The sequence below is a fragment of the Fukomys damarensis genome, unplaced genomic scaffold (genome assembly GCF_012274545.1).
Source record: "Fukomys damarensis isolate Sample0158 unplaced genomic scaffold, DMR_v1.0_HiC HiC_scaffold_27, whole genome shotgun sequence".
NCBI classification, from domain to species: Eukaryota; Metazoa; Chordata; class Mammalia; order Rodentia; family Bathyergidae; genus Fukomys; species Fukomys damarensis.
Window position 1 is genome coordinate 40627646 of NW_022900939.1, and position 21764 is coordinate 40649409.

Consider the following 21764-nt stretch of genomic DNA (forward strand, 5'->3'; position numbering starts at 1 on the left):
CGCAGGGCCCCGCTCCTGCGGCGCCCTCGCCGTCTGCCCGCCGCAGCTCCCCTCTGCCGCACCTTTGGCGGCGCCTTCTCGCCCAGTGCCTCCCATCCTCAGCCGCCCTGCTTGTCATCAGCTCTCAGTCACAGGCCGCGCTCCAGAAGCCATCCCGGCCAGCCCCGACGGACGGACGCCGCGCCCCAGGTGCACCCCTGGCGGCTGTTACCAGTGAGGAAGACACAGCGTGGGACGCCGCAGGGACGACACGGGGATGAGGGGCTCCTCCGGCCTCATACTTGTGAACAGGGAGTTCTGTCTGGGTCAGTCTACGTGGCCATCCCTTTCTTGATAATATACTGTGGTGCGCACTTGTAATCCCAGCACTCTAGGAGGCTGAACCAGGAGGATGTCAAGTTGGAGACCCACAGGAGGTAACTTAGTGAGACCTTGTCTCAAAATTTAAAAACGAATAGGGCTGGGGAAGTACCTCAGTGCAAAGGCCCTAAGCTCAGTCCTCAGTACTGCGAAATAGTAGTAGTAGTAGTTATGTGATAAACTGAAAGCTTGGACCAGATTGCCATCGAAGCCAAATAGAGTCAAAATGAATGAACTTTTGTTACCTGAATATGAATTACTGTAAGGAAATGCAGGGAGTGCTTTCCCAAGGGTGGAAGCCGTGCATGAGAAGGACGTGTTGCCTGACGCCCCTTAGCACAGGCCTGGGCCCTCCGGTGCGGGGTGGTCGTCCCCAGAATTTCCTGTGGTTCCTGGGAGCGAACTGGGGCCCCTGGAGCCGGCGGTCCTGTCCTGACAGCCTGCGAGGGCAGGAGAACCGGGTACGGTGTTGGGGCGTCGCAGGAAGACCGGGCCACTTCCCCGGGGGGTGCTGTGGAGTCCAGCGAGGTGGGGCGGGCGAGGAGGCCGGAGGAGCCCCCAGGGGCCCGGAGAAGTGGGAGGCGCTGCGTCTCGGCAGCAGCAGCATCATCGGAGCCCGGCGCAGTCCTGAGGCCGCACCTGCTGAGGAGGGGTCGCGCAAAGCCTTGGTGGGCTCGGAGGTCGCTCTCTGCCTAGGATCAACTCCCTCGCTCCTGTGGTTGTCATTCCCCGGCTGCAGCAGGGAGGGTGTCGTGTTGGGATAAATGTTGGGCTTTGCTTTAGATTAAATACCCCAGAAAAAGAGCAGTCAGAGAACAGAACCATAAAAGATCATCAGAAAATTGTTTCGGAGAAGATAGGTGCTCGTTTTTATAATTTCCCAGCTGAAAGACTAAACGAACGAAATCGCCCAGGCTTTCAAAGGAAAACGCGTGCAGCTTTTGGATTCGCCAGGGTTAGGTGCGACGTGAGCTCTCGCGGGCTGTGCCAGGCGCTCGGGAGGCGCGGAGAGATTGACGAGTTCTCACGTCTTCTGATCAAGTCACCAAGGGGCGAAAGGTTTTGTTTGTTTGTTTGTTTCTCCCGCACTTTGACTCCCTGAGAGCATCTGAGATGCAGCTCCCTCCCGGAGTCTAGTGTGAGGCCGGCGGTCCATCCCTGAGGGATTAGCGCTCCACAGCTGCTCTGCCCGCCCGCCCGGCTTTCCTGGCCCCTGGATTTGCCTCTCTGACCGCCTCCCACCTCGCTGCGCTCTCCTGAACCCCCGGGCACAGACCCTGTGTCAGGTCCCCAAACCCCGCGGGTGCTGAAGGCTGAGGTCCGGAGGTGACCCGGTACCAGTCCTGTCCCGCCTCCGTGGGACCCTTCCGCTGGGGCACTCACACGGGCAGCCACGAGGTGGCGCTGGGCCGCTGGAGAGGGCGCCGGGCGCCGGGCACAGTGGCCGCCCGTGCTTGCTGAATGAATGCATCGAGTTTAACTTGTTTTCTAGAATGAAAAGTGGCATCATCTGGGCTCCCTGTTTCATCGCTTTTTCCTCCCCCCGCCCCTGGCCACTCATCTCTTCACCCCCTTGCTGTCCTGGTGTGTTTTGTACATGTTCACACGCATCAAGCTTCCGTTCCTGTGTGCGTCGGTGCCTTGTGTGCGTCGGTGCCTGTGCTCGCAGAGCCCGGTTCTCTTTCACCCCTGCCCCTCCTCCCTCCTCCCTCCTCCCTCCTCCCATCTCTTGGTCCCCTTCCCCGTGCTCCCTCCCTGCTTCTTATCATCTGTCTTTTATTTCCCTCTTTATTTTTGCTTTGAGTTTCTCATATAAAAGAAACCACTCTGGGGGGGGAAAGGAGCAGGAAGGTAAACTAGGGACGACCACTGTGGAAATCTGTGGAGATTGTTTAAAAAGCTAAAACTAGAAACTTCACTAGACCCAGCTATTTCCCTTCTAGGTATTTTCCCAGAAGAGTTAAAGACAGTGATCCATGCACACTCACGTTTATAGCAGCACAGTTCATAAGAACTAAGTCTGGGAAGCTGTATGTCAGTCAGCAGATGAAGGGATAAAGGAAAAATGGTATTTACACACCGTGGAGTACTACACTGCCATAAAGAAGGGTACGCTTGAGTCATTTGTAGGAAGATGCATGCACTTGGAGGCCACAAAGTAAATCAGACAATCATGAGAATAATTTGAATTGATACATAATTGTATGTATTCATGGGGTACAAATAAATATCTTGGAAATATAGAAATGTGTAATGATCAGATCAGGGTAATTAGCTTGTTCTTTCAAACACTGACCACTGCTTTGTGGTAAGAACATTTAAGATCCACCTTCCAGCCGTTCTGAGCCTACAGTAGGTTCTTTCAGCCAGGCTGTCCCTGGCTCTGTGGTTCCCCCCTCCATCCTCTGGGGCCTGCTATTTCACTCTCTGAGGTCCATAAGTGAGAACGTGTGCTGTGTATTTCTGTGCTTGGCTCATTTCACTCTTACTGCGCTGAGATGTCGGTACAGTTTCCGTTTTGTGGTGGTGTTAAGCCCATCCACGTTTCTGTGCGATCATCAGCATGATCCGCCTTTTCATCATGGCAAACTGAATTCCAGGCTCATTAAACTGTGAGCCTGCTCACGCTCCTCTCAGCCCTGGGAGCCACATTCTCCTTTGTGTGTCCCATTGGACCAGACGACATCTGTCCTTCGCCTGGCTTCTCTCCCATAGTGCAGCGTCACCTGCCCGCCCCTGGCTGTAATCCACCCCATCCCGCCTTCCCCTTCTCAGGCTGTAGCAATCAGGGTTCTTTTCAGGCTGGCCTGGAACCCATGGCGATCCTCCTGCCTCTGCCTCCAAGTGCTGGGATTATAGGGCGTGCCATCGGGCCTGCTCCTACTTGTTTTCTTTTGTTGCTCATTCTTCTGATGTCATAACTAAGGAATCTTTGGTAGACTCAATGTCATGAAGCTTTTGCCCTATGTTTTCCTTGAGTTTCACAGTTTTGGCAATGATGTTTAGGTCTTTTAGCCATTTTGTTACTTTTTGTTTATTAGGCTATTGTTAAAGAATAGCAGAACTCCTCTTATCCTGAATTGACAGGGGGAGAAAGAGAACGGTCTTGTTATAATGAACTGAAATGTCTTTACCGCATCTGCCTCTCTGTTCATTAAAGATCGGAAGGAGATGAACTTAGGATCACATCTGAACATGTGCTGCAGGACAAAACTGGATGTAGCCTTGGTACCTGCAAGAAAGTCTAGAGGAGAGGATGAGCTCGGGTGGAGGAGGAGGAGCAGCGAGCGGCTCTGCCTCTGTGGGCCCTGGAAGCCCTCGCTCTAGCACCAGGCCAGAGCAGCTTCGGCCCCTCAGCTCAGCCTTGAGGAGGCGCGGAGCTGCTGCGGCCGGCGGGGCTCAGGCTGGTGGTTAACGCACCACCGCAAGAAGGGAGGGTCGGTTCTCAAACGCCTTCGACCTGCACGAATGCTTCAGATGTACACCTTCTGAGGTCACTGCAAGGAAAATAAATAACATAAAGCTTCTGAAGTATTAGGAAAAAACACGAGTTCAAAGAAAGTAAGGAGAGGACAATAAAGCAGCAAAGCGTACGTGATGACTGTGAGGTGAAACATGGCCCCCGACCCCAGCCACTCCAGAGGCTGAGGACAAAGGACAGCAGGGTCAGGGCCAGCCGGGCAGCTCAGTGAGACTGCCTCAAAGAAAAAGAAATTGCAGATGTGACAAGGGTGACTTAAGCCCTGTCTACAAAGCGTTATACTCGGCACACACAAAATATACTTGCATTTCCCGCATTTCACGTTTATGAAAATTGAAATTACCCCAGTCATTTTTTAATTTTTTTGGTACAGGGATCAAATTCGGGTCCTTGTGCTTGCAAGGCAGGCGGCAGAACCGCTGAGCTAAATCCCCGGTCCAACCCCGGTCATATTTAAAAGCCTGTCCGGGCTCAGAGCACTGATACTAGAAATTAATAAACAGCAAACTGCATTGTGATGCGGAGTGACGTGAGCCCACCGTGCTGAGCGGTAACGGGGAGGCCGAGGTGGGGCTGGAGAGGAGGGGATGTTCCCTTTGGCGTCGCTGGTGGGCCTTTGCTCAGAGGCTGGGTCCCTGGCGACCTCTCCGTGCCCGCCTTCTCCTGGCAGCGAGCTCCGTCTGGTGGTGCCCGCGCGCCCTCAGGTGCCTGTACCTACCCCACGGTTCATCTGCAGCCGAGGAAGTGGTTCAGACGCCCGGGGCAGCAGCCGTGGGACCTAGATGTTCCCGAGGGCCAGGCGTCCTCAGGCCCTGGCCTCCGTGTCCAGCCTTAGCCCGCCGAGGTCTCCCAGTTGTGCCAGGGTTTGTAGTTCAGCTGCAGAAACAGCCGGGGAGGAGAGGGGAGGGAGATCCTGCCACCCCTGCCCAGGTTGATTTGGGCACCCAGGACCAAGGCTCGGTTCCGAGAGGGCTGCGTGAAGGGTGCAGGGAAGCTTGGCCGTGGGGCAGAGACCCATGCGGTGGGGGAGGAAGGGGTTCGTCCTGCTCCTTTTCAGTCGCTGTCTGCCGGGCAGGGGTCTAAAGTGCCTTCTGGGTTTCTGCGTCAGCTCCTCCTTCACCATTGTCCTATCCTGCTCCATCAGACGGTCTGCACCACTCTCGGTGCCACACAGAGCACCCCGAGTGTCTGTCTGTCCCTCTCCAGGGTCATCTAGGGCAGCAGCCACCACAGGACTTTTCCCAAAGCTGATCTCGATTAGAATCTGCTTGAGCTGCGGAGTCCTAGACCTCACAGACTGTGTGGGCCCGGGGGGATCACAGCATTGACTCCATCTGAATCAGCCGGTGCTCACTAGGGAAACAGATGTGTGTGAGTTTACGAGACCGGCTTACAGCGGCCCTCAGAGTCGGAGGAGGCAGAGTGCGGAGAGGCCGTCTGCACATCGGAGACCAAGGACTCAGTCGAAGGTCAGGAGCTCACTGCAGAGTCCAGATCAGGAGGCCGATGCGTCTGCAGTGAAAGGCTGAAGGGCCCGCGCTGGAACCAGGAGATGACGTCCAAGGGGAAGGCGAAGACCGGAGGAACTCCTCGGAAGAAACAGGAGCAGATCGGTCCTTCCTCACTTCCCCTTTACGCCAGTCTAGTTGTCGGTCAGTGGGCCATCAGACCCTCGCTGATGCTGCCGCCTAATGCCAAGGAGGATGAAGACAGGAGGTGAATGTTTGAACTAAAACATGCATTACAGTAAAGCACACATAGCCGCGAGTCCCCCCAGCATACTCCTTCTCTCTTCAAATGCAGTCACCCGTGTTTCTTGCCATCCTGTCTGTCTTGTCGTCGTCCCTGAGTGTCTCCACCAGGCGTGGTGAAAACACCGTGCGTGCTGCTGCTGAGTGCTGTCCAGCAGGAAGTGCAGCTCACACCCACGTGGCGCAGCGCGTCTTCCAACACTGTGCTCACTGCATCTGGCACCTTGCAACGTTCGGCTCCACCCCAGGATCAAGACGACCGTGAAAAAGAAATGTTCTGAATCACTCCAGGACATGGAGGAAGCCGCACAGTAACTAAAGACACTCACAGAAGAGGACTTCAGGGCTGCTTCAGAAGACAGCAAGAACAGGGGATGTGTGTGTTAGGGTGTGCAGGAGGACTCTGAGTGGGATTGAGGCCAGTGTCTCTGCTGAAACGAATTTTCTTAATTTAAACATTCACCGTATGTTCTGATCTCTCCTCGTAATCGCCTCGAGTCCTCCTCCTCCCTCCCCGACGCTTTGCAGTCCACCCGAATGTCTTCTGCTCAGCTGCACTGGCCTCCGGCCTCTGTGCTCCCCGAGGTGTTGCTTCCGCTGCCTGTGTGGTAGCATTTTGGACAGAGCCGCAGCTGCCTCTGCCTTCCTGCTTGTACCAGAACCACTCAGTCCACATGGGCAGTGCTGAGGACCAACAAGGTACCTGTAAAGATTTTCCGAATGAGGGAGTGATAATGTCCTGGGGGCAGGAAAGATAAAGGCTGGAGTATTTAGAATAACGTTTTAAAGGAGTTAGAACCAGTGATGAGGGACAGAGCTCTTCCTCTTAGCGCCGAATGCTTACCAGGTGCGCCAGGCCGGGCCGGGCCGTGTGGGCTTCATGTGCATTCACTCATCTAAGAGTTATTACTATCTCCGTTTTGTGTTTGGGGAAACTGAGGCACGGCACAGTGAAAGTACTTCACCAAGATGCTTTAATACTAAGTGGCAGAGTAGAGATTTGAACCAGGTGCCCTGGGCTAAAAGCCTTCATGTGTCCCTCCTAACCCTTGTTACAGTAGATCTTTAGGAAGCTTCTTAGCTGGTGACAGCTTCTTGGTAGCTGTTGCGAGAGTCACTGCTTTGAGACTTATTTCCCTGGTATTCACTGGGGCTGAGACACAGGAAACAAGTGCCTTTGCCCCTGTCCTGCTATCTTTTCTGAGTTGGCCTAGAGTAGCTTACTGTGGCCCATTTAATAATACTATGGAGAATGTGAAGTAAAAAACCACAGAGGTACCCCATTAAAATGTACACTTCTTATGCCTCCATGTTAATCAGTTTAAAAATGAAATTGAAAAGTCAAAGGTAATGAAACAAAGCTCTTTTTTTTTTTTGGCAGTCCTGGGGCAGAAACTTGGGGCCTTCACACTGAGTTTCATCTAAAGCCATTTTCTTTTTGAGATAGGGTTCTTCCCGTTTGCTCAGGGTGGGCTTGAACCTGTGAACATCCTGCCTCAGCCTCCTGGAGTACTGTGATTCTCAGGCTTTTAGTGTCAAGCCCGGTCCCGCCCACAGAGCCTTTGGCTGTGAAGTCAGTGGAACCCCTCCGCTCCCACCAAGTCAGGCGTTCCTGCTAGAAAAGCATGCATGGGTATTTTGTTATTCCTTTTTTTTCCGATACTGGTTATCAAACTCAGGGCCTTGTGCTTACAAGGCAGGCAGTAGAGCCACTGAGCCAAATCCCAGCCCTTTGTTGTTCTTCTAATAAGGCCCTTTAATTTATGCGTAGACGTTAGGATGGCTTTCCATATTTTTTTACCATGATTTTTTTTAATGATGCTTTAGTGTTTTCAGAGTAGGTTTTTTTTTTAATGGATTGTTATTGATTAAAGAGTAGTTCTTAGAAATGACGTGTTTTGTTTCTTTTCACCAAGGACAGTTGCTACTAAATGGCTTTTGAGGAGTTCAGACAACTAGAGAGCAATTTTAAAGAAGTTTCACCCTGAAGTAATCATAAAATTTGAGTCAGGATCCTGGAACAGATTAGTAGACCTACTTAGCAGCCAGGCGGGTATCTTCAGTCTTCTTCTCACCAGAAGAAACTGATTCTAAACTGCAGCTGGAGTACATGTGGGAAACTAGGCTCTGTCTCCTTGTTAAGAAGGCGCACCCAAGGCGAGCCGTGCACGAGCTTGAGTTTGAGCTCCTCTGCAGGACCGAGTCAGTTCCTGCCATGGTGGGTGGTTCCCAGCGGGGCTGTCCCTGCGTCTCTCCCACGCCTGCCTGTTTGCTCCTTCACCTGCTGCCTCGTGATGACGCACTCCGGATGCCACCTGTGTCCTTCGACTTCTCGGGCTGCAGAACCGTGAGCCTAAGGAAACTTCAGTTCTTTATGGCTCACCCAGTCTGGTCTGTTGCCTCCTTCTCTCCCTGGGCATTATCCTTATCCAGGATCAGTTTCCTTGGTTACCTGCCCCATGTCAAGCGGAATGGAAGTGGAGAGCTGGCTTGGCGTGGGTGCACGGTCTCTGCACTGGCAGCACGGGCCTGCTTGCTCACGCTGGTGGGGCGGGGGTTGCTGTCCTTTGAGGGCCTACCCTGCATGCTCACGTGGTTGGTGGGGCACGTGTTGGCATTGGCCCGCTTGTGCATGTAAAACTGGCAGTATTCGTAATATCTACAGTTTCCATACAGTTTCTGTCAAAATTCTGCTGTATTTTTAGTGGGAATTAACAGGGCGATCCAGAAATTTGTATGGAAAAGCAAGAGACTAAGAATAGCCAAAGCAATGTGGAAAACAAGAAAGTTGGAGGCCTCATACTTCCTGCTCTGATGCTTACTATCCAGCAGCAGTAATCAGGGTACTCGTACTGAGACAAAGATAAATGTACCGGTTAATGAAGTATAAGTGACAGCTCAGAAATGAACACTTATCTTTATGGTCAGTTGGTTTTTGCCAAGAGTGCAAAAACCATTTAACAGTGGGAGAATCTTTTTCCCCCAGAAAATGGTGCCCAAGGTTAGGAATGTACTAAAAAACTGCTAGTCTAACCCTTAAAGCAAATTTTAACATATATAAAAATTATATTTCAATAGGGTGGTGGGGAGGGAAGACCAAGATGTACCCATACAAACCTTCCCAAATGAAATTAAGCTCTTCGCTAGGAAGAGAGATGAGGGTCAGCCACCTCAGAGAGGAGAGTAGCAGACCTGGATCTTTCTTTGCCAGCAAGTTTGTGTGTGTATACAAACCTGTGTGTGTGTTTGGCAGTTGAAATCTTTTTCAAAAATTTTTATTAGTATACATTCGCAGCTTGTATTCCTCGTGCGGCGTTGGTATGTGTACGTAAAGCAGATTGATTTCTTTTTCATCCCCTTTCCCTCTCACTCCATCTCTTGATCTCCTTCCCATTTAAAAAGATGTTCCTCCCTACTGTCTTATTATCTTTTGTTTTGCTCTTCGTTTAAAATTTGGGTTTCTCATATGTCTTACTTCTCTTGTGGCTGAAACAAAATACTCAACAGGCAAAATTAAAGGAGGAAAGGTTTATTTTGCCTCACAGAAGGTTTATAGAGGGTTCAGTCTATAGTCAGCTGGCTCCCAGAGGGTCTCATGGCAGAGAGGTATCTCAGAGGAGAAAAGTCTGTGGCGAAGGAGGGCAGGCAGAAGAGCAGCAAGGTAGCAAAGCAACTTCTTTCTGTCCCTTTGTGTTTCATCCAGGCTACCCACCTTTGGGGGTGTCACCCACAGCAAGGTTAGGGTACCCTTCATCCTGGCATCACATCCTTTTTATTTTCAGTACCAGAGATTAAACTCAGGACCTTGCACTTACCAGGCAGGCATGGTGCCACTGAGCTACATCCCCAGCCCCAGCATCACATCCTAATCCCAGCCTGGACTACATGGGAGTTCAAGGGTAGCCTGAGCTACACAGTAAGACCTTGTCTCAAACAACAATAAAGGAAAAATCCACATTTCTGGCTTCTCCAACTTTATGGGGTACCCCCTGAACCTTCAGCTTTACATTTGCACATTGCCTTCTCAAGAGCACACTGCCTGGCCTCCCAAGCCTTCTTCTGAAGTCTAAGTGGAAGCCTTTCTGAGCCTGCAACTCTCTTACACTCTGCACCCACCTGAAACCAGCACCATGTGGATGATGCCAAGGTCTGCCGCCAGTTGGAGTAGTAGCCAGGCTTCCTTCTCTCTTGCCCGTAAGAATCAGGTGCCTCCCAAGGAACAAATTCTGTAAGATGATCAAATTCTCTAGGCCTCCGCCAATTCTGGAACATGGCATTCTGGGGCTCTCTTCTCAAAGCAGTTTTTAACCTTTGGAATTTTGGTGCAGCAAAGGGTGGAGTCCCGCTAGTTCTTGTGATGCCCTCAGGCTGTCTTTTCTATTGTCTTCTTCTCAACAACCAAGTTCTCCTCTGTTCCTTCTTTGATTCCGGAGCTTCTCTTTTTGTTTTGTTTTGTGTTTTAAGGCAGCTTCTTGCTCAGTAGTTCAGACTGGCCTTGAGCTCACTGTGTAGCCCAGGCTGGCATCGAAATTATGGTGATCTTCCTTCCCCAGTCTCCCGAGTGCTGGGGTTACAGGTGTGCACCACCACACCCAGCCCCATCTTTCATTTCTGATTCTGATAATTCATAGCTTTAATTTCCTCAAAATATGGCTAGATAGTCATCAGTTTTATTCTCTTTTCTACCACAGGGCACAGGTTTTTATTTCACTGATACAGTCTGTTATTTTTTGTTTCTACATAAGTGATTTCTGCTGTGTATTTATTAGTGTTTTTTTTCTATTTACTTTGAATTTTACTTGCTTTTTCTAGCTTATGTAAGTAGCAGTTTAGGTTCTTGAGACCTTATCTAATGTTGCATGCCTATAAGGTCAGCTACTCAAGCCAAGGCAGGAAGTTCACTTGAGCCCAGTGAGATCCTGTCTGTCTCCTTAAAAAATGAAAATAAAGAGCCAGGGATTTAGCTCAGTGCTTCCACCACCTGCCTCGCGAGTGTGAAGACCCAATTTTGATCCCCAATACCCACCCGCCCAAAAAAGGAAGTAAAATAAATTCCATGTAATCCCTGCATCAAATGCATCCCACAGACTTTGAAATGTTTTCACTTTCACTACTTCCCCATCTCCCTTTCCATTTAATCTGTATTTTTATGTAGAATTATCTTTGGTTCCCAGATCTATGTGTCACTGATTTCTACTTTTAACTCCACCTGGTCAAAGAGCACGTTTTGAGCAGTTTTGAGTCTGCAGCCCGACTGATGGCCAGGCTGGGCTGTCCTGACAGCGTTCCGTGAGCAGCGCCCCGTGAAGTGCTGTTCTGAGCCCAGCGCGCCACAGAGAGCATCGAGGCCAAGCTGCTGATGTGTGGTTCAATCCTCATCTCTGCTGGTTTTCAGGTGTGGAAACTTTACCCTGATTGGTATCTCTCTGGATTTCCCTGTCTTCCACCCGCCTTTTATTCTGCTTCTGTGATACTACTGCCGTATGTTTTATTACTTATTTTTGTTTCATTTTGGTAGTCCCCGTGATTATGTTTTCAGGCTCAGTAACCTTTGATTCTGTAATGTCTCATCAGCTGTTAAGCCCAGCTGTGCATTTTTCAGCTCAGTCATTGTATTTCTCATTACCAGGATGACTTTGGATCTTTATATTTTATGTCTCCAATGTCATGACTTAGCACGTTCAGTCTTTCTCCTACCTTCTTGATCACATGAGGTATATGTGTGTTGTATCTCCATGTTCTTGGCACAGATTCTATCATCTGTGTTATTTCTGTTATTTTTTTAATTGAATTTTCTCATGGTATTGGATCGTATTTTCCTTTGTATACCTGGGAGCTTTGTACCTCAGGTGTTAGGAATTTGTTGCTAGGTGCTGAGATTTATAGATACACATATATCACATGTATGCAGATGTACTTAAGTAAACATATACTCTTATGAATATATATTTTTTAAATTTATTTTTATTAGTACATATATGCCACACATTAAAATCACAGTCATCATAAGGAATTTGTACCTGTACATAATAACCCTAATTCTTTCCTTTTTTTTTCTGGTACCAGGGATCAAACTTAGGACCCTACATTTGCTAGACAGGTGCTATGCCACTGAACTATGGCCCGCTAATTCTTTTTTTCCCATTTCCCTTTTCTCCCCTTCCTTCAACTCTTTTTCCCCTCCCTATTTACAAAAGCTTTGCTTCCATTTTTAACCCTCTATTCTTTTTAAAAATCCTTTTCATTCCCTTCCCTTTCCCTTCCCTACTCCCTCGTTCCCCTTCCCATTTGAATGTCTTCTTACTTTCCAGTGTCTGAACCGTTTTGCTTCTTATTTGCCCTTTGGGTTTCTCATACAAGAGAAACAGTGTGGTGTTTAAACTTGTGTCCGCTTTATTTCAGTTCAGATTATGGTTGCGAGGTGCAGCCGTTTACCTAAAAATGACTCAAGTTTATCCTCTTTTGACAGAGTAGTGCTCTGTTACATATAAATCACACCTTTTCTTTTTCCATTCATCTGTTGATGGGCATAGGGCTGTTTCCAAGATTTAACCATTATAAATTACACTGATATAAATATGGGTGTGCATATATCACTGTGGTATGAGGCTTTTAACTCTTTTGGGAAGATACCTAGGAGGGACACAGGAACCTCTAGTTTTAGGTGAAATGGAACCTGTAGTTTTAGATTTCTGAGGAGTCTCCACACTGACTTCCTTAGTGGTGCACCAGTTTACACTTCCACCAACAATGAAGAAGCGTTCCTCCCCACCGCCCGTCCTCGTGGCCTCTACAGGATTTGTTATTGGTTGACTTTTTATTGTAGCCATTCTTTCTGGAGTGACCTGGAACCTCAGTGTTTGTTTGATTGATTGGTACTGGGAATTGAACTCAGGACCTTGCGCATTTGAAGCATGCGGCAGAACCACTAAGCTAAATCCCCAGCCCTCTCAGTGTTGTTTTAATTTGCATTTCTCAAGCCACCAACAATGTTGAACATTTTTTCATGTATTTATTGGCTATTTATACTTCTTCATATGAGAATCTGTTTATTTCAGGTACCCATTTTATATTGGGTCTTTCAATTGGGGGGGGTCTGGTTTTTTTGAGTTACGTATTATACAGATTAGTTCTCTGTATGATGAGTAGCTGTTAAAATTTTTTTACCATTTTGTAGGTTGTCTCTTTGCTGTGTTGGTGGTTTCCTTTGCTGTGCAGAAATGTTTTAATTTAATGTGATCTCATTTGTTGATTCTTGGTATTATTTCTTGTGCAACGGGGTTCTGTTTAGAAAGTCTTTGCCTATACCTCTGTCTTCAAGAGTTTTACCTATTCTGTCTTCCAGCAGATGAATGTTTATGTTTTTATACTTAGATCTTTGATCCATTTCAATTTTAGTTTAGTGCATGGTGAGAGGTACAGATCTAGGTTCAGTCTTCAGCATCTGGAAAGCCAGTTTTCCCATCACCATTTATTAAAGAGGCTTTCAGTGAAGGTGTTTGGCCCATTTGTCAAAGATTAGGTAGCTGAGTGTGCTTGGAGTTGTTTCTGCATCTTCTGTTCTGTTCCATTGGTCTTTGGGTCTGTTTCTTTGCCAGCACCATGCTGTTTTTATCACAGTGGGTTTGTGATGCCTGCTGCCTTGCCTTTGCTGCCCAGAATTGTTTTCACTATTCTAAGTCTCTTTTGGTTCCATATGAATTTTAGAATTTTTTTTCTAGTTGTGTGAGATACACTGTTGGGATTTTGATTGGGATTGCGTTAAATTTATATTAGTTTCAGAAGTATGGCCATTTTCATTATATTGGTTCTTCCTACCCAAGAACAAGGCATGTCTTTCCATTGTCTCCTATCCTCTTCAATCTCCTTTATCAGAGTACTCTGCTATAGTTTTCAGTGTAAAGGTCCTTAACTTCCTTTGTTATTGAGTCCTAAGTATTTCACTTTTCTTGATGCTCTTGTGAAAGATGTTGTTTCCCCTGATTTCCCTCTTAGTGAGTTTGTTATTCATGTACAGGAATGCTGTCTGTTGATTTTTTGAGTGTTGACTTTGTATCCAGCTACAGTACTGAATTTGATTATTAATTCAGGAGTGTTTTCGTGGGACTTTGGGTGTCTTCTATGAAGAGTATCATGTCATGAGCAGATGATAATTTAACTTCTTCCTTTGTTATCCATATTCCTTTTATTTCTTTCTTGTTTGTTTCTTTGTTTGTTTGAGACAGGGTATGTCTCTTAGTATGTAGTTGAGACTGATCTGGAACTCACTATGTAGCCTAGGCTGGTCTTGAACTCACAGTGATTCTCCTGCCTCAGCCTCCCGAGTGCTGGGATTACAGCTGTGTGCCGCCATGCCTGGCTCCTTTTATTTCTTTCTATTGTCTAATCAGTCTGATTAATCTTTCCAAAGCTATAATTAACAGGAATGGTGATAGTGGGCATCCTTGTCTTATTCCTGATTTTACAGTGAAAACTTTGTTTTTGACTATTTAATATGATGTTGGCTGTTGGCTTGTCATAGATGGCTTTTATCAGATTGAGATAAAGACCTTCTAATCCAGTTTTCTTTAGGGTTTTTTTTTTATCATGAATTCGCAGTTGGACTTTGTTAAATCCTTTTCTGCATCTATTGAGATGATTGTGTATTTGTCCTTGGTTTTTTTTAATGTGGTTCTCTTTTTTGGTTGGATCTTTCTCTGGTTTTGGTGTCAGTGTAATGCTTTCTTCCAAGAACGACTTTGAGAGTATTGCTTCCCTTTCAGTTTCATTGAAGAGTTTGAAGAGTATTGGCATGAGATCTTCTTTAAATTTCATGTAGAATTCAGAAGTAAATCTATCAGGACCTGGGCTTTTCTTTATTGGTAGTTTTTGTATTCTTCAATTTCATTGATTGATATTGGAATTTTTATATTTTATCATTGATATTTAGAATTTTTATATTTTCTTGACTCAGCTTTGTTAATTCATTTGTATATAGCAATCTGTCCATTTTTTCTGAGTTTCCCATCTTCCTAGAATATAGGTTCTCAAAAGTAGACATTGATGATCTAGATTTCTGCAGGATCTGTTGTGATTTCACCCTTTCTGTTCCTATTTGTATGGATTGGGTCTTTTCTTTCCTTTTTTTTACAAGATTTGCTGTGGGTTTGTCTATTTTATTTAATCTTTCAAAGAACCAACTCTTCAACTCATTGATTCTTTGTATTGTTTTCTTAGTCTCAACTGCATTAATTTCTGTTCAGATCTTTATAATTTCCTTCCTAATACTAACTTTGGGTTCAGCTTGCTCTTCATTTTTCAGAACCTCGAGGTTCAACATTAGGTTATTTATTTGAACTCTGTTTCTCCGATGTGGGAATTTGCTGCTGTAAATTTCTCTTTTCAGACTGTTTTCACTGCATCCCATACGTTCTGGTATGTTGTATTAGCATTATCATTTAATTTTAGAAACTGTCTCAATTTCGTTTTTAGTTTCATCTGTGATCCACTGGATGTTCAGGAGGTAATTATTTAATTTCCACTTGCCTATGTAGTTCTAGTGATTTCTTTAGTCACTGATTTTCAATTTGGTTGCACTGTAATCTGATAAATGCATGAGATAATTTCAGTTCCTTTACATTTACTTAAGCATCTTCTGTGAGCTAGTAAGTGGCTTGTTTTGGAGCTATAGTACATTGGAGAAACTGCTGAAAAGAGTGTATATTCTGTTGTTGTGGGGGGGACACTGTAGATAGTTATTAAATCCATTTGTTCAAGGTTTGGTTCAGCTCTGATATTTCTTTGTTGATTTTATTTATTTATTTATTTTTTGGTCTAGTTGATTTCTTTGTGACAGTGGGACTTTGAGGTCCACCATTACAGTTGTATTAGTGCTTATCAAATTTTTCAGATCCATTAGTGTTTTTTTATTTGTTTTGTACTGGGGATCCAACTCAGGACCTTGCACTTGCGAGGCAGGCAGTGGAACCACTGAGCTAAATACCCAGCTCTAGTGTTTGTTTTATATAGTTGGTTGCATCATATTTGATGCATATATTTTTATGATTGTTTTCTCTTCCTCTTATATTGTTCCCTTTAGAAGGATGTATGTAGTGACCTTCTCTGTCTCTTCTGATCAGTCTTGAAATCTACTTTGTCTGCAAAATAGAGCTGCTACCCCTGCTTTTTCCTGGGTTCCTTTTGCATGGAATATTCTTTTTCACCCTTTGACTTAGTGAATTTCTTTTTGAGTTAAATGTGTTTCTTGTGTGCACATATTGTTGGATCTTGTTTCTTGATCCATTTTGCCGTCTGTTTCTTCTGATAGGTGAATTGAGACCATCTACATTGATGGTTATACCTGATATGTATTGACTTATCCTTGTCATATTATTTTCCTTCTTGATTCCCTTTTTTTTTTCCTTTCTTTCTCTTGTTTTGTTGTTTTCTGTATTGAGGCTTGTAAAGTGCTTATGGCAGGTAGCTTTATTACTAGTATTGAGACTTCTTAAGGAAATGACTACTTTTCAGAGATGTCTCCTAGGCATAACTGGGTTTTGGCCTTGGAGTCTGTCTCAGGATACTTCTTAATTCTTCCATTTATTAGGATGTGAGAGGTCGCTGCCTGTTTGGCCTTGTACCCATTTCTATGGTACTGGACTATGGTACTGTTTATAACCCCAGCCAATCTCAATATTGGCATACAAGGAAGAACAGCTGATCACAACAACTGGTCACTATGCCTAAAGTAGTAAAATCAGTAATAACAGTAGCATCAGGGACAGTCTAGAAAATGAGGAATTGCCAGGTGTGATGGCACGTACCCGTAATTCCAGCAGGAGGATTACTCCAAGTTCGAGGCCAGCCTGGGCTACATAGTGAGTTCAAGGCCAGCCTAAATTAGAGTGAGACTGCCTCAAAAAACCTAAGAAAGGAAAAAAGTAACGAACTATGAATTTGCAGTTTTAATCCTAAGTACAAGATTTATAGTTACTTACCAAAATCTAAGACAAATCAGACAATTATATACAGTACATATCTATTCAGTAGAGCAACTTTACCTTAGGGGAGAAAATTTAAAAGGAGGAAGAAGAAAACCTAGAGAAACGCAGGAAGAAAAAATGAGTAGAAGCAAGGCTGAGAGACCAAGGAAGAGTACCTAAGCTTCAGGAAGTTGGTGAAGAAGACAGGAGGGAAGGAAAGAAGGGGGAAACAAGAACAAAACAAAACAAACTAAACTAAAACAATGTTCATACTCACAAAAAAAAAAAAAAAAAAAAAAAAAGCAATCCAAAAAAAAATTTAAAGGCCTGTGGTTCAAGCCTGTGGTTCTCTGCTGGGGTCTACAGTTTTGTGGAAGTGTTCAGGTCAAGGTGTGACTCTCTTGCTGGTCATAAAAGAGGCAGGCAGAGCCCAGATCAGTGCTGGATTACCCCAACAAACCAGCAATAGGATTAGGGTGCGGTGCTGCTTCTGGGACTTTCAACCCACAGAAATTCAGGTTGAACCTGGCCTCTGGTTGTGGTGATGGGGACCACGTCCTTTAGCTTGCAGCACTCTGCTGCCATCCTGACCAGGGCTCCCTGACCAGGGATGTCTCCTGTGGCTCCTCACCCAGTCACTGTGGAGTTTAACACTGGGAGCCCTGAGATGAAGCCAACCTCGGGCTGCTCTGAGTCCCACGTTCAGGTGCCCCTCCCTAAAATGATGACGTCCAGCCGCCCTCACCAGGAGATGTGTCAAATGCTTGGACTGGGGTCACTCACCAGCTTTTGTAGTGCATGGCATCTACTGCTCTGTCCCACGGGTGCATGTCTCCCTCAAGGCCTCTGGAATTGTCTGCTTCTCTGTGTCTCTGTAGATTCATTTTTTTGAAGTAAAACATTTATTGATACATTTGGATATACATGATAACATTCATCATAGGAAATTTGTATGTATACATATCTTTTTTTTTAATCTTCACACTACTAGCCAGGAGCCAGGGAGGAAGTGTAGATTGCCTCTTCCTTTTTCTGCATTGTGTTCAGTCTCTTCAGTTTTTCTATAGGCTCCAATTTTCCCTTCAGACCCTTCCTGAGTCCCAGGGGTCCACCTCTCTCCTCCTTTTCTTCCCCAAGTTATTATTTTCCAGTGTCTGGATTCTGAATCTTGGAGAGGCCAACTTATTGCTACTTACCACTCTGCCGTCTTTCCAGAAGTTCTACCTAGATATAATTTTTGAGCTTTGTATTGGCACATAATTAAGTTACCTGGATACACTTTAATCTTGTCAAGCCTTGCTTTTAAAGTTAGAATGCCGGGCGTGGTGGTGCACCCCTGTAATCCCAGCACTCAGGAGGCTGAGCCAGGAGGATTGCTGTGAGTTCAAGACCAGCCTGGACTACGTAGTGAGTTCCAGGTCAGTCTCAACTACATAGTGAGACCCTGTCTCAAAAAAAATAGAAAGAAAAATAAAATAAATAAAGTTAGAAGCTGGGTATGGCAGTGCATACCTGTAATCCCAGCACTTGGAAGGCTGATGCAGGAGGATTGCCACAAGTTCGAGGCTAGCTTAGGCCTACATAGTCAGTTCAAGGCCCAGCCGGGACTACATAGACCTTTTCTCAATAAATAAAAATTTAAAAATAAAAAAAAAAATGTTAGAGCCAGCTGAACTCTTAGGGCTAATGTGACCCCATCCTGGACAGTAACCTTCCATGGATCCTACAGGTGCACCAGCTGTTGCTGGGTATCTCTCTTCTGGCCCTTGAGAATGGGAGCTACTCCCAGCCTGTTCTGGGTAGCTTTGCCGGGGTTGCTGGTTGTACACAAAGACTTGAGGGGCACCCGCTACACCTCAGTGGAGCTCTTTCCCTATCCTGTACTCTGCAAATTCTAGTTGTCTTGGCCTCCTCGTGTTCTCAGTGAGTCTGCAGTCATTGGAGTTCCTGCCCTGTGGTGTGGCTCATGCGCTCTCCAGATGGAAACAGGGCTCATGCAGATCTTCTCTGAGAAATACGTCCTGCATGCCTCTTTTCCAGTGTCTAGAAACTTCAGAGTTTTATCCAAGTTCTAGTTATTTAAGATAGAAAGGGAAGCTCAGTCCCTGTTGTCCTGCTCAGCAGTGGAAGTGGCTGCTTTGGTTGGACTCTGTGTCTTCCAGTTTCTCCTGAGTGACCAGTGGGTATCTCCTGAGGCAGGCCCTGTCTGACCCCTGCCTGGGAGGGAGTACCTTTCCTCCTCCACCTGAATCCCCTTGAAGAAATTAGGAAATTCTCTCCTTCACAGCAAACCACTTTTCAATGACTTTTTTTTTTTTTACAAAATTTGCCAGCATAGAAAATCCTACTCCTAATAACTCAAAAGCCACTGGAGCATCTTTAAGGCTAATCTCACTGAAAATAGGAAGACACACTATATGGGCACAAATGCTTGGAACTGAAGAAAGCCCATGAAACCCTGCCTGTAGCTGGGGGCCCAGCACCTCAGCAGGGCAGAGGATTTCCCCGAGCCACCAGGGGCTGGGCCTGCTGGGAGGGGCTCCGGAGCAGGCAGAGCCCAGAATGTGGAAGCAGGTGATGAAGGAGCACCAAGCAGCGCTCCCCTTCACCCTCGCCGTAGAAAATGAGCCCCTTTGCTGCTGTGGGGCACCCACTGGGGTCTCCAGGGTGCTGGCCCCCCAGTGCACGCCTTGTGTTCGCGTGAGGCTGGGACAGGGAGCTTCCTACCCCTGCCAGCTGCGCTTCAGGGGTAGATTTCGCCCTGTAGCTGCCGTGAGCTCAGGAGAGCAAGGACATACTCATAATCTGAACCTTCCGTGGTCAGGGTCGTGAGTGTTAGTCTCGGGGCAAACGAAGAAAATCAAAGCCAAGTGGTTTCGTCCTTTTTCAGAATTGCTTCTGCAGTTTAGATCCTCTTCCCCCCATTTTGGGAAAGGATGGGAAATAAAATCAGTATCGTGAAGCCACGTAAAGGATAGTCCAGAAGAGCTGGTGCATGCCCGTAATCCCAAATTCAAGGCCAGCCTGGGCTACTTATCAGGGCCCTGTGGCTAACACTCCCCTGGAAGAGCCACAAGTGTCAGTGTGAACTGGAAGGGCAGACGCATTTAGGTAAAAGGATGGGGCTGGGTCCAGGCGGGTCGCTACCCAGAACGCCCTGGTCCCTGGTCAGGGGGAGGTGCGTCCTGGGGCGCCTGCGCAGTGCCCTCCCTCCCCACACTGCAGACCCCACGGCCGTGTCCTACTCACGGGTGGATGGTGGCCTCTTAATGTGGGGCCCCGACACAGTGGGGCACCCATACCGCAGAGACAACGAAGAAAAAAACACCTTAGGAACAAAGTCGAAACGCCAAACCCCAAGACGCCCAAGAGCCTCCTCCTTTGGATTAAGCATAAACTGGAGAGGACCCTTTGAGAAGTTTCTTTGTATAAAAAGTTCCAAGGAAAGCTGTCAAGTCCTGTAAAAGCGCAGCAGACAATCAGCGAGGCCAGCAAGTGCCGCCGTCAGGCTGTGTCGCAGCTCAGCGGGAGCTGGACGGCCCTCAGTGACTTCCCAGGGCGGCGGCTCCCAGCCTCCTCCTTTGGATTAAGCATAAACTGGAGAGGACCCTTTGAGAAGTTTCTTTGTATAAAAAGTTCCAAGGAAAGCTGTCAAGTCCTGTAAAAGCGCAGCAGACAATCAGCGAGGCCAGCAAGTGCCGCCGTCAGGCTGTGTCGCAGCTCAGCGGGAGCTGGACGGCCCTCAGTGACTTCCCAGGGCGGCGGCTCCCGGCTCCCAGCACAATGGGAGGGACACGCTGCCCGGCCTGTGCATAGCCGGAGGGGGACGGCGGGAGGTCTCGGCCCTGCTGCAGTGCCGCCATCACCTTCTGTCCTTTCCCCAGAAAGCCATTAGTGTGACGTGGGGAGAAGTTCGGGGACAGGAAATGCGTTTAGCAGTCTACACGATGGTGCTTGGAGTCTGGGTTCTAGAGGTATAAAATGAGGAAGCCAGAGTTCTCTAGCTCCTGCGTATTTTGACAGGGAAAATCTACTTTTGTCTTCCACTCTGCACGTCTGACCCAAGTCATTTGCACACTCCTGGTTTATGCACTGTGCTCTCAGATGTGCACTGACTTGTGCGGTGGTTTATTCCCAGGTGCACCAGGGACCATTAAACAGAACAAATGTGTTTTTTCTGCAGAGTTCCTTGCCTAGTATATAACGTAAATTTAAGTAAACTTTTGTGGAGCTTGTATTTTGTATATTCGAGGTGAGAAATAAGTTTTACATAAACCTGTAGTATTTTACCTGAAAAAAGGATGAGGCTGCTTTACCAGCACGCAAAAGCAGGCAAGGACTCTTAGCACCACTAACTGGGAATAGGAGGAACGGTCCTCGGGCATTCTGCTGAAGGCCTGTTCTGTCCTAGCTGTGCCTCGGGACAACTGTCAGTGATGACAGGCAGGTGGCCGGCTCTGCTGCCCAGAACCTTCGCAAAGCCTTACCTGCCAGGCACTGCTCTTCCAGCCGGAGTATTCCTGACTCGTGGTGGTATTTCAGTTGCACTCCGGTGTTGACGATCTGGGGCAGCGTTCAGTCTGTGGAGGACGTCAGCAGTGTCTCCTTTGTTAGCGGCGTGGCCAGCAGCTGCTGGTAATTCCAAACTCGGTGTTCCTTCTGCCGGGCTGTGCTGCTCCCCTGCACTAACGCTGTTTCACCTGCTGTGCCAGGCTGTGCCAGGTTCTCTCACAGCTCCTCCTGCTGTCTTAGATGGACTACAGAGTATACGGTACTGCTGTATGACCAGGTCATCGAAGAGCACTTGGATAGCGCTGGCTGGGGATTGAGCTCAGTGGCACTGCGCCTGCCTGTCAAGCACAAGGTCATCCTGAGCTCCATTCCCAGTACAAAACAAAAACAAAAACTGTATAGTGCTGGGGATGGAACCCAGGGCCAGGTGCATGATGGGCAAGTGCTGTACCACTGAGCTATGTGCCCCCTGGCCCTTTTCCAGGGTGGGGGTAACCCAAATACAAAAACCAAACCGGATTTATCAAGTGGCTCGGCACTGATTTCTAAACCCCCACCCTTTTCGTACAGAAACAAATGACTATACATTAGATACATCTCATTTTCCAGGGACTTCACGGAGTAAAGCAGTGCTGGTTTTGATAGAGCAGGCAGGAGGGCTGGTGGGGTACACTTCCTCCAGCGGTGGCCGTGAAAGGG

The 21764-nt window shown here is 47.2% G+C and overlaps 1 protein-coding gene and 1 long non-coding RNA gene across 2 annotated transcripts in view; one reads left to right on the plus strand and one right to left on the minus strand.

The window, feature by feature from the left end:
• The window catches only part of B3gat2 (beta-1,3-glucuronyltransferase 2), a 44756-nt gene that overhangs the window by 22262 nt on the left and 730 nt on the right, over nucleotides 1–21764 (plus strand). The gene's annotated exons all lie outside the window — the stretch shown is intronic.
• Nucleotides 16045–21433, minus strand: LOC117283532. The gene is made up of 3 exons (XR_004514574.1): nucleotides 21041–21433; nucleotides 17337–17425; nucleotides 16045–16495 (listed from the first exon to the last, which is right to left on the minus strand). It is a non-coding gene; the product is annotated as an uncharacterized LOC117283532 (long non-coding RNA).